Below are 11051 nucleotides of genomic sequence, written 5' to 3' on the forward strand. Positions count from 1 at the left end.
AATCTCCATCATCGATTGGCTTGTGCCTCATAGATCCTGTGTAAGCTCAGAGCTCAGTCTTGGAGAGCAATACCAAGATAGTGCAGGAGGTCATAGAGGGAGGTGTAAACCACGTAAAGTCTAAGCTTGTCTGCCAAAACCCTCGGTGCTCTGTTGTGCTCAAACTGCATCCGTATGAGATAGCAGCCAGAGGACTTCTGAGGACCCCAAAAAAGAGGTAAGATTGGTATTATATTTACCAGAGTTTCTCTGATTAGACCTAGGAGCCAGGATAGATTAGTGGTAGTTGAGTGCAGGAGTGGCACTTAACATATAGTGCCCAACATGGGGCGTAATAATAAATCACTAAGTTTCGAAATATTAATTATCAAAATTAATATTCAAGAAGGCATAACAGCTCCTCCACCAGAAGAGAAGGTGGGAATACATTATGGGTCAAACTGTGACCAGACTGGAGAGTAGAGTTGTAAATACAGAGCAAGCTTATGAGTTAGAAACTACAGGGGATGATTCTTTAACAAAAAACACCCCCCCAAAAAAAAGAAAAACAGGAGAAGTGCTCCCCAACACCAAAGAGTATTTATCCTTCATTAGGAGGCTTATCGGGATATGTGCCTCCAGGTGATCAAGGCAATAAAGAACCCTCCCTCCCACACTCCTTAGCTCAATCCGGAGAGGATGAGGGAGGAGGTTAAACTGATGGAACAAAAGACCTTCAAGCAAAATTAGGAGATAAAGCAAAGGCTAGACTACAGCAATTAGACCAGAAGTACTACAGCTCCAGCAAAAAACGGAGGTAGAAGACAGAGAAATTAGAACAGAGAAGCAAGAGCTCTGGCCACAGATGGAGCCGGAGAAGAGACAGGAGACTGCTTTGCAATGACCAGCTGTTTTTCCCATTGAGCACAGAAAAAAGCATCCCTGAGCAGCTTTACCGGAAGCTTTCATGAAGGCAACTGCTGAAGGGGAAGATAGAGTGCCGTGGCATTCTGACTGGGCTTTGCCATCATTCCAGATTGCCCTCCAAAATGGTTGCGTCAGTCCACAATTCCACCAGCAATGAATGTTTTTACCGCAAGCCTTCCAACACTTATCACTTTAATCAATCTGATAGGTGCGACATATTTCATGATTATTTTAATTTGCTTTTCTCTAATCAATGGTGACTTAGAACATTTTTAAATGAGTATATTTTTTCTTCTTTATTCTTATCCTTTGACCATTTATCACTTGAAGAATTTGATTCTTATAGATTTGACAAAATTCTTTATGTGTTTTATACTTTATCTGATTGTCTACAGAAATTATTCCCAATTTTTTTGCTTTCCTTCTCATCTTGGCTACATTTGTATAAAGGTGATCAAAATTATGCATTTTACACAACTTTGTTCTCTGTCCCTTCATAAATCATTCACCTAGCCACAAACTGAAGTTACATGTTCTATTTTTCCTGTAAAATCTATATCTAGGTCATATATCGATTTTGACCTTATTTTGGTAAATTAGGGTATAATTTTATACCCAGCCTCTGCCACACTACTTTCTAGCCCTCCCAACAATTTCCACCAAACAATGAATTCCTGTCCAAAATACTATCTTCATACTTTGTCAAATACAAGATTTTTTTTTGCTGTTGTAAATTATATTTTTATTCTATTCCACTGATCTACCTTTCTATTTCTAAGCCCTTATTACTGCCTTTATAGTTTATCCCTGAATTTGTCTTTTTGAGTTGTCATATTTTCCAGAAACATTATATCCAAAGCATGCAGGAGACCTGAAAGTATCAAGAAGAAGCCCTCTCCCCCAGCGGACATAATTTGTTTACACTCCAAGCTGGATTCTCTGGGGTCTTGGGAGGCAAGATAGGCACCAACCAGTCTGTGAAAAATGTTTGTGCACCTCTCCCCCTCCTCTTTTCGGCTCCTTTTGTTGTATTGTCATAAATATGCAAACGTCTAATATGACTGTGAGCAATTTGGGTTCCACAAGTGTGTTCCTTCCGCTTGTAATAAACCTAGTTTTCGCCTGGGCTCCAGACGTGGTGAAATAGGGGCAGTGCTGGACAATGGTTAGAGAAAGTGACTCAGACAGACCAGCAGTTCAGATGTGGGGTTGGTCCCAGCGTGTGGGTCCCCCCACACTCCCTGTAGCATATCTCAGATTAGGGACTTTCACTTCTCCACTCAGATCTCAGGCTCTTCTCACAAGGGAAATCAGGCTGTCTGCGGTAAAAGGAAGGCCTTGTTTGGTCAAGGGCATTCCAGCCAGAGATCAAAGTTGTCCCAGCTGGGTCAGGATGTGGAGCAGCCTTTGAGCTGGCTGAAGAGGGTCCAGGGTGCTGGCCACGGTGCTGCAGTGCAGGAAGGAACATTGAAATGAAGTGCCTTAGTTCTCCTGAGTAACCAACCAAAGAAAGAAGACATTTAAGACCTCTAGACGTGTACGAATTGTAAAAACCATTGGTTTTTGTGGCCGCTTTTGTGTCTGTGTGGTTTTTTTTCATGGATACTGATGAGTCTTCTTTGCCTTCCCTTCCCTCCTGTTCACATAGGGTAAACATCTTTACCTGTGGGGGCTATGCCCAAAGGCATGTACATTTTGATCACTGAAACCTTGCCAGGTATGTTGAGTTCAAGGACTAGGACCACACCTTAAATACAAATGACTCTGGCTCTCATTGACAGGTCCAACAAGCTCAAGAGTGAGTATGAATAGCCCTGAGGGTCCCCCCTCCCCATTGATTTGGGGAGGGATTGTTTCCTTTAGTTTCTCCTTTTTTGATTAGATGAGATACCTTTTTTTTGCCTCAACTCTTCCCTGACTTTCCACAGTCGAACTGAAACCTGTTAGAAATCTTAGCTTAAGAGAGCCAAGCTCCCCCATTACATGCAGAGCCATCTGCAGCCATCCTGATCTCTCTCTTGTCACTGGACCCGCGTGGCTTAAGAGGAACGAGTGAGACTGGTGACTTTGCACAGCCCTCCCCCTTCAATCCAGTTTGTTTGCATGTCATGTTGTGGTGCTCTTCCAGAAGAAGGAACAAACCACAACCATTTCAACTCTATGATGGCAGCTACCGTGCTCTGGTCTTCGTTCTGTAGTCCCCAAAACCTATAAAAGAAAACTCTCCTCCTCATTCAGGGTCTTGGTTTTAATGAAGCTACAATTTATTGCTGAATTCATGCTTTACTGATAAATGATCATGCTTGGAACTTTGTAGCTCAGTTCTTTTAACTGTTAAAAATTCACTTCGTTTTTGTACCTCTTGACCAACTTTGCCTCTTCTGTCCTTACCTGGGTAGACCAGCCCAGTTAACCCTTAGTGATTGCATCCCATGCAGCCAATTCCCACTCCTCTGAAAATGGAGGTTTGGGGAGTGATGAGAGAAAGGAGTATGCTAAGCATGGGGCAAAGCCTAGGGATGTTTCTCTTGCTCCTGGAAAGGTCCAAGATATGGGGCTCACATACTTGAACCAGACAAAATGTCCAGGGGAGAAAGGCAACAGAATTGCCCAGAGGCTTTCAATTCACAGACCAGACTGGATGTGTTTGTGAGCGTGCCCGATCCTGCTGGGAGTCACCAAGACAAGAAATTGCCACCTACCGTAATCCACTTCTCCCACTTTCACAAGCATCCGAAGTGTGGAAAATACAGCTATGATTCACTGAGCTAAGGGTGGATCCATAGTTTCACAACAGGGAAGACTTGGGGGCAGTCAGACGACCCCGCTGGTCTGAGAAGCAGAAGGACCAGGTTCAGATCCAGCCTCAGACACTCAGACAACATAATAACCCAAACATTGCAGGGAACCCTGAAGGATTTGTACACCTCCCTTTGGAGAGTTAGGGTCCTGGACTTGAACACTAAGGACGCACACAGACAGAATGTGAGTGAGACCAGTGTGTGTGTGTGTGTGTGTGTGTGTGTGTGTGTGCACATAACTATACAGCTCAAGCCAAAGGCAACTGTAGATCATCGCACCCCTCTCCCCCCATCCCCTGCTGTAACACACATTCTGAGGACGAGAACTTGTTCCTTGGTAAGGACTGGAACGTCACTCATGTGCTAGCTTGCGTATGCTTTCATTCCAAGACAGAAGGCAGCCCCGCTTCCCAGTGATCCCTGAGCTGCTCCCCTCATTCCAGGGCCCACGTCCACAAGCAAACTCCCGGTCTTTGCGCAGAGTAAAGCACCACATTTATTATAGAACCTTTTAGGGCAGTTGGAGCTGGGGGCTGAGCAAAGTCGACCTGCCCCTCCCTCTCACCCACTATCCACCGTGGCCTGAGACCACCTTCCCTCCCAGAGCAATTCCACTTTGCCAGCCCGGGGCCCTGAGAGCATGGGGGGGGGGGCGCACAAGCCGAGCCGCTGGCCCTCAGCCACTATTTACTGTCGTTTTTGAGCATTAGCATGAGACTGTTCTGTCACAGGCTTGGTTTGGTTCCTTTTATTTATTTATTGTTTTAATGTGTCACTGGGCCGGATTGCGCGCTGTGCTCCCATCCCTCTGTGACTTTCATTGTGTGATTTTGTGTAGTCAGGGCTGTTTCTGTACAGCAGAACAGACTGAACAGGGAGGTCTGCTTGGGCTCTGCTGCTGCCTTTGATTGCTGAACCCCGTCCCTTCTCTGCGGGATCTGCTGCCCGCAGGGTACAGTTCTCTCCAGGTGCTTGTCCACTCTTGCTCCACTGCCTTCAGCCAGGTGTTTCACTTCAGTTTGGCTTTTGGAGACGCCCGGGGCCATCCATCCACCGACGATGTAAGATAGAGGGTCTTTCCCCAGATCTCAGACCCCCACAGTCGGTATGGGGTCCCTCATCAAGAAGAGACTCCTCTTCCGCCAACCAGATGTCAATAGCATCCTTTGCTCTCCTTCCCCCCAGCGCGAGACTTCCTTAGTCAAGGGAAACCTGCACTTTTGAGGGCCCTTTTGACAGAGATTGGCTGAGCTCAGCAGAGTCTCCCCAGCCAGCCACCTTAGACAGCTGCTGGGAAAGCTTCTTCAGTCTTCCTAATCAGAAGCTTCCTCTCCTCCCCAAGGCTCCATGCTCAGCTGCTCAGATGATGAGAAAACTTTTTTCTCCCTGGGTTCACTTGCCCAGGAAGGTTGAAGGTTCTAGGCTGAATTCAGGCCTTCTTAGAATTCTTTTCCTAACTGAATCTCTGGACATTTTACTGGACAAAACGGCTGAGACCCTCCGCTGTGTCCTCTGGGGCTCTGCATCCAAAGTCACCGAACCGATGTCAACAAAGCCATTTCCACTCTTCAATGGGATCACCTGGAGAAGGCCAACTCCCGGGGCAGTTCTATTTCCTCGCCAGAAAAGCCGTTTGGGTCGTCTTGCCCACTGGGAGCTTCATGATCCATGAAAGGTGGCAGTGAGACCCAGCACCTCAGATCCATTTCAGAAGTGATGTAATGGGGAGCTCCATAGGACAGGAATGGCCATGAGCTCCTCCAGGGCTGCAGAGACTAGTAGGGACTCCGGAAAAAGGCCCGAAGCCTATGTATTCTTGGAGCAAGGGTGTGTCGGCACCAGCACCGTACCCCACTGACTTCTGTCTTGGGGGGCTTATTCCTGCTGTCAAGAGCAAGGCACGTTTCAGAATCCATGGGTTGTCGGGAGGGGAGCAGGCCCCTCGAAGCATCCCTGTCAGAGCACCCACAGGCCCTTTGAAAACCTGGGTGGGAATTGTCGTACTTTAGGGGAATGCCAAAAGGGCTATAAATCATTTCAGATAAGGCAAGAAGAGTTTAGCAGGAATTCTACGTTAGGCTTACAGGCATCATAAATACTGAAATTATGTAAACTTGGTATATGTGAGCTGGCCGTCCTAGCAACTAAGCACTTAAAGAAAAAACTGGTCAAAAAACGAGAAGCAATGAGAAAACCCATCATGAAAGGGGCCCTCAATTTGTGAAGCTCAGGTAAGCGCCTTCCAGGGACCAAATCCAGTATGCCCTCATGGCTATTTCTAAAGTTTCACCTTAACCTCTGGCCCTGGTGAAAGAGAGGGAGACAGGCCCTAGGGACTCTGCCCATCCTTGGATTGTGGGTTATCTGTCAGAGCTTGCTATAAGGTTCTCCTGGGAAAGCAGAAACATGGAGTTCTTCCAGGAACCAAAGAAGGCAAGAAGGGAGGGAGGGGTGGGTAGGCTCCTCTTCTCTTGCTCTTGCTCAAAAAAAGAGCAGCTGCCCAGGAACCAGCCTCCTGTCTGGTCCCTGTAGACTGTGAGCAGCCCCATCCCACGCCCTCTGGATCCTAACAGAGGATGGGCTTGCTCTCTGAGAAGGCACTAGGAGCAAGCCTGTTGGTGCTTCTCCTCCATCAGCTCTCTTCCCTGCATGGGTGAAGGAAGCTAAGGATGTCTTCCTCGAGAACAGGGGGTCTAAACGTGGGGATCCACTGATCTCTTGCTTCTCTTTTTATCTGCAGGCTTATCTCAGCCCTTCCCCAGCACAAACCAAGCCTCCAAAACTGAAAAGTGAGGGTAAGTAAACAAGTGATAAGGATAAATAACTGGAAAGAGGGAATGAGTGGTTGGGTCTGTCTCTTACATCTCATCACCTTGTAGACTTTCTAGCCACCTCTACCTCATCTGGCCTTCCTCCTTCTAGAAGTTGTGCCCGACTGCAGATTCACAGGGGCAGGCAGGACAGGACCAGAAACATGCTGGTCTTTGTCTGTCATCTCTCTGCCCTCTAGGCATGGATGGAGACAGGACTCTTCCCTTCCCAGAGCAGAGCAAGAGACTCACTATTCATCCATCCATTTATCCAACCATCCACCTACCCACTGATCCATGCTTCTTTCCATCTATCTATGCTTCTTTCCTTCAATCCAAACTTCTACTATCCATGCATCAACCTAGAACAAAAAGCTGGAAAAGGCCACACATGAACCACATTTGTCACTGACTGACGGACCTGATGCTCTGCCCTCTCCTTTATTCCTACAGTTTAGGCCCCATCCCCACACAAAGAATATAAGACACAGTTTATTTGGTTACGTGTTTTCTGATTGCTGCATCAAAGGAGATCTTGGTGGATAGAAATGGAAAATCAAACCACAGAGCAAGTGTAGGGAGACAAGCAGAGTGATCTCGGGTTCTTCTCCTCCACCCTCCTCCCAGTTGAATTACAAATACTTTGTCTGCAGAAATATTCCTTAGCTAGACTGAGTGATGTGCAGGAAGAGTGGGCAGCAGCAGGAGACCAATGACCTAAAGCCACTAGAAGGGCAAAGAATTGTGCAGGTCTCTCTGGGCCTAAGAAGGAGCAGCTCTGTGGGCATCCCCCCTCCCAACCCACACTCATCACCCATGTCAATATTATGTGCAGGGAAATTCTCGCTCTATGCCAACCAATTTATACACTCACAACACGCATACATGAACATACATGTACCTGTACATCTATGTTAATACACTGACTTATGTGCACAGTCACATATAAGTGTGTATTACATGAGAAAATGTAGATAGGGTTCACTATCCTCAACTCCTCTGTTTCTCTTATTCTCTTTACATTAAACAAATCTACACAGGAAGTAGGGCTTCATGGTTTCACACATCACCTTTTTTGGTAATTCTTTGTATCTGCACAGCATTGAATTTTCACATTTTTCTTGTTTGCTTGGCTTTTTTTCTTTCTCATTTTTCCCTTTTAATCCAATTTTTCTTGCACAGCATGGTAAACGTGGAAATGTTTTAGAAGAATTGCACACATTTAACCCATATTGCTTTTTAGGGGAAGGGAGAGAGAAAAATTTGGAACAAAAGGTTTGCAAGGGTGAATGTTGAAAACTATCCTTGCAGGTATTTTGAAAAATAAAAAGCTAGGGGGCAACTAAGTGATGCAATGACTAGAGCACCAGGTCTGAATTCAGGAGGACCTGAGTTCAAATTTGGTCTCGGACACGGAACACTTCCTAGCTTTGTGACCCTGGGCAAGTCACTTAACCCCAATTATCTCAGCACAAATAAATAAATAAATAAGGGGGGGGAATATATATATATATATATATATATATATATATATATATATATACATATTTAATTAAAATTTTTAAAATACTATAAAATTCTTTGTATTTGGAAAGCCTCAGCTTCATGAATGTTTACCATAGGAAGAAAATTGGGAACAAAATGAAAATACCAAAATGTTAAAGGGAACATCGTCCCACAGTGCAACAAAAATGTAATAACTAATTATTAACCAGGGTCACACTGCTGGCAAATGTCTGAAGCTACGTTTGAACTAGGTAAGTCCAGATCCCGATTTTGTGCAGCGGTGCTGAATGCCATCACTTCCAACAAACAGGATTCTTAAACAATGCAAAGCCTAGATAGTAACACAACACTTTGTAAGCAGAATAAAAGCACTGTTAGAGCTTACATATCAATGGTGCTTTCATAATTTTTCATTTTGGCCCATACGAAAAAGGGATTTTGTATAAAGACAAGCCTATAATTCCAAAATTGCTCTTAATACCCCCCAGGTTCCTGTGTGCACATTAACAATTGGCACTGTGGAGCCTCCTTGACAACCACAGGTCCCACAGCTTGGGGGGCAGCCCAGCTGTGAGCTCTCATGGATCTCCTGTTAATCTGTAGCGGGCCACAAGCACTGCTTAGCTCCTTCTCACCTGGCAGATGAGGAAACAGAGACACTGTGTGCAACCCTCCCCACATCTGTTGCCCCATCTAAACACAGGTCCACTGGACCCCGGCATATTGGACAGAGTGTCTTGGCCCTTTGCTGCTGGCTACAAATGTTCTTCCTCAGGCACCCAAGTGATGCCAGGGAGAAAGAGCCGGCCCTGGAGCCAGAAAGACAAGGTCAAATCTCACCTCAGCTGTGTCCCAGCTGGGAGATTCCTTCACATAAGACCTACTTGGCAAGTTGTGGGGAGGAACAAACGAGATCGTAGATGTCGTGGGTCTGGCAAACCTGAAGGTGCCGTTACGGTCCTTGCTAGTGAGGGTCCTCCTAGTGTACAGAAGCGGGCAGCTTCCCATCCCTTCTTTACTTTCTGGCCACAGCAGGTGGGCACTATCCGGTCCCAACTGTTCTGTGATGTAGAATGCTCTCTCTACTTCCTCATCTTGGAGGAGGCATTTACACCATGAGAAAAGCTATTTCTCTTCCTTTCTTTCTTCCAGTTGGAGACACCAAAGCCCTTTGGAAGGAAAAATACAAGGGTTACTTTCTACATGAAGAATGAGATGGATCGTGGAGCTGTCCTCAGTCCTGATCAAGAAAAAAGAAGCTTCCTAAGGCTCATTTTTGGAGAAATCAGGAAATGTTTCAGAAGAGCGGGCCTTGTAACTGATGCAGGGGGAAAAAAAATAACCAATGTGGAAAATCAAGAACAATTTATTGTAAAGCTAGTTACTGAGAGAAGAAAGGATGTTCTACTGAGATCTATTCACATTCAGATGATATCCAAAGGGAAAAATGATTATGCTGAAAAGGGAAGGGAAAAGCATTTATAGAATGCCTACTGTGTGTCGTGCACTGTCTATGCTCAATGCCTTTACAAGTGTTACATCAAGTGATTTTTTTAAGAGCCCTGCAAAGTTAATATTATCTTCGCAATAGTTAATTATGCTGTTACCTCCACTTTACAGTTGAGGGCATGGAAGCAAATAGAGGTTGAATGATTTGCCCAGGCTCCCACGTCTAGAAAGTGTCTTGCCATCTTCCTGAATGCAGGCCCAGTGCTCTAGCTACTGTGTCACTCAGTCACCTCTAAAGGAAAAAATAGCACCACAGTAAAACAGGATCGTACAAAGGGACAAATGTACACTTCTTAAGGAAAAAGCCAAGACCAAACTACTCGTACTTTGTTGGTTGCTCAGAAGTTGACAAGAAAATGATTTTTATTCACCAAATTGCTCTATTTTCTGTTTAAAGCTGGGGGGGGACAGGTTGGGGAAAGGCAAGTTAGGGTGGGAGAAAAAGGACATTGAGCATTTACCATATTAACCCTGAAGGAATTATAAGCTCAGAATGTCTCTATGTTCCTGTTAAAACAGCCACTGGGAAAATCTGCCTTTGTTTCACATTAAGGTCAGTAGTCATTAACTGAGTCCCAAAGATTGTACAAAGCCTTTTTTAGCCTAATTCTGAGATTTTATATTTGGAGCCCTTCTGGCTCTAAATGAACAAGATGGCAGAGAAGATATTTTCTCTGACCCCAGAATCTCTCAGACCTCTTCAAAATCAAAAATATGTACCAACGATGAAGCAACTCTAGCTGTTTCCATGGTGTAGACTCCCAGAATCCAAAAGAAAGGGGGAAATTGGCACTAACCCCATAATTCTTCAGGAGAAAAAATACTTCTGGGGACTGCATCCTAGAAGTGCCAGTCCCGCAAAGCTCCGAGCCGCAGGTGTGAACTGCCAATGCTGGGCCAGACAACTGAGCAATTGAGGGAGCAGGACAGGTCACCAGGGCAGGAAGCTGTGCATTTGGGCAGCTGTGTAGCCCTCTAAAGTCTGAGAAAAGAGCCCAGTATACAACTGGGGCCAGTTTGGACAACCCAAAAGTCAACTGGGATTGAAACTTTTGGTGAACTATGAATTAGCCAAGGCAGAAGGAGGCTAAGACATTGTGCGATACAGTCCTTAAGGAAACTACAATCAGAGGAGACAAAGAAATGAGAGCTAAGAAAAATAGCGGGGAGTAAAGATTGAAAAAAGACCCCGATCACACAGATCTATCAATCTGTGAGAAAACGAGTAAAAACCGAAGGAAATATGGCCCCTAGATCCACTAAAATTCAGACATCAATAAGTCCATACTACAAAGTGAAGAAAAATAAACCAGCCCTCCGGTGAATCCTGTGGAATTTGAGAATGTGTGTGCTTAACGAAGAAATGAGAAGAATGAGAGCAGAATTTATATCCTACAAAGTAAAAATAATGAACAGAATAGAAATACTTGGCAAGCCTCCAAAAAAAAAATCATTGATGGGAAACACAAATGCCCCAAAGGAAGGACAATTAGCAGAAGACAAGCAAAAACAGTTATTA

At 45.1% G+C, this 11051-nt stretch overlaps 1 long non-coding RNA gene across 1 annotated transcript; it reads left to right on the forward strand.

Annotated features, from left to right (window-relative positions):
• Positions 1 to 4189: 4189 nt before the first annotated feature.
• On the forward strand, positions 4190 to 10676 carry LOC141553873 (uncharacterized). The gene is made up of 3 exons (XR_012485699.1): positions 4190 to 5938; positions 6448 to 6502; positions 9176 to 10676. It is a non-coding gene; the product is annotated as an uncharacterized LOC141553873 (long non-coding RNA).
• Positions 10677 to 11051: the final 375 nt, after the last annotated feature.

Source organism: Sminthopsis crassicaudata, chromosome 2 (assembly GCF_048593235.1).
Source record: "Sminthopsis crassicaudata isolate SCR6 chromosome 2, ASM4859323v1, whole genome shotgun sequence".
NCBI classification, from domain to species: domain Eukaryota; kingdom Metazoa; phylum Chordata; class Mammalia; order Dasyuromorphia; family Dasyuridae; genus Sminthopsis; species Sminthopsis crassicaudata.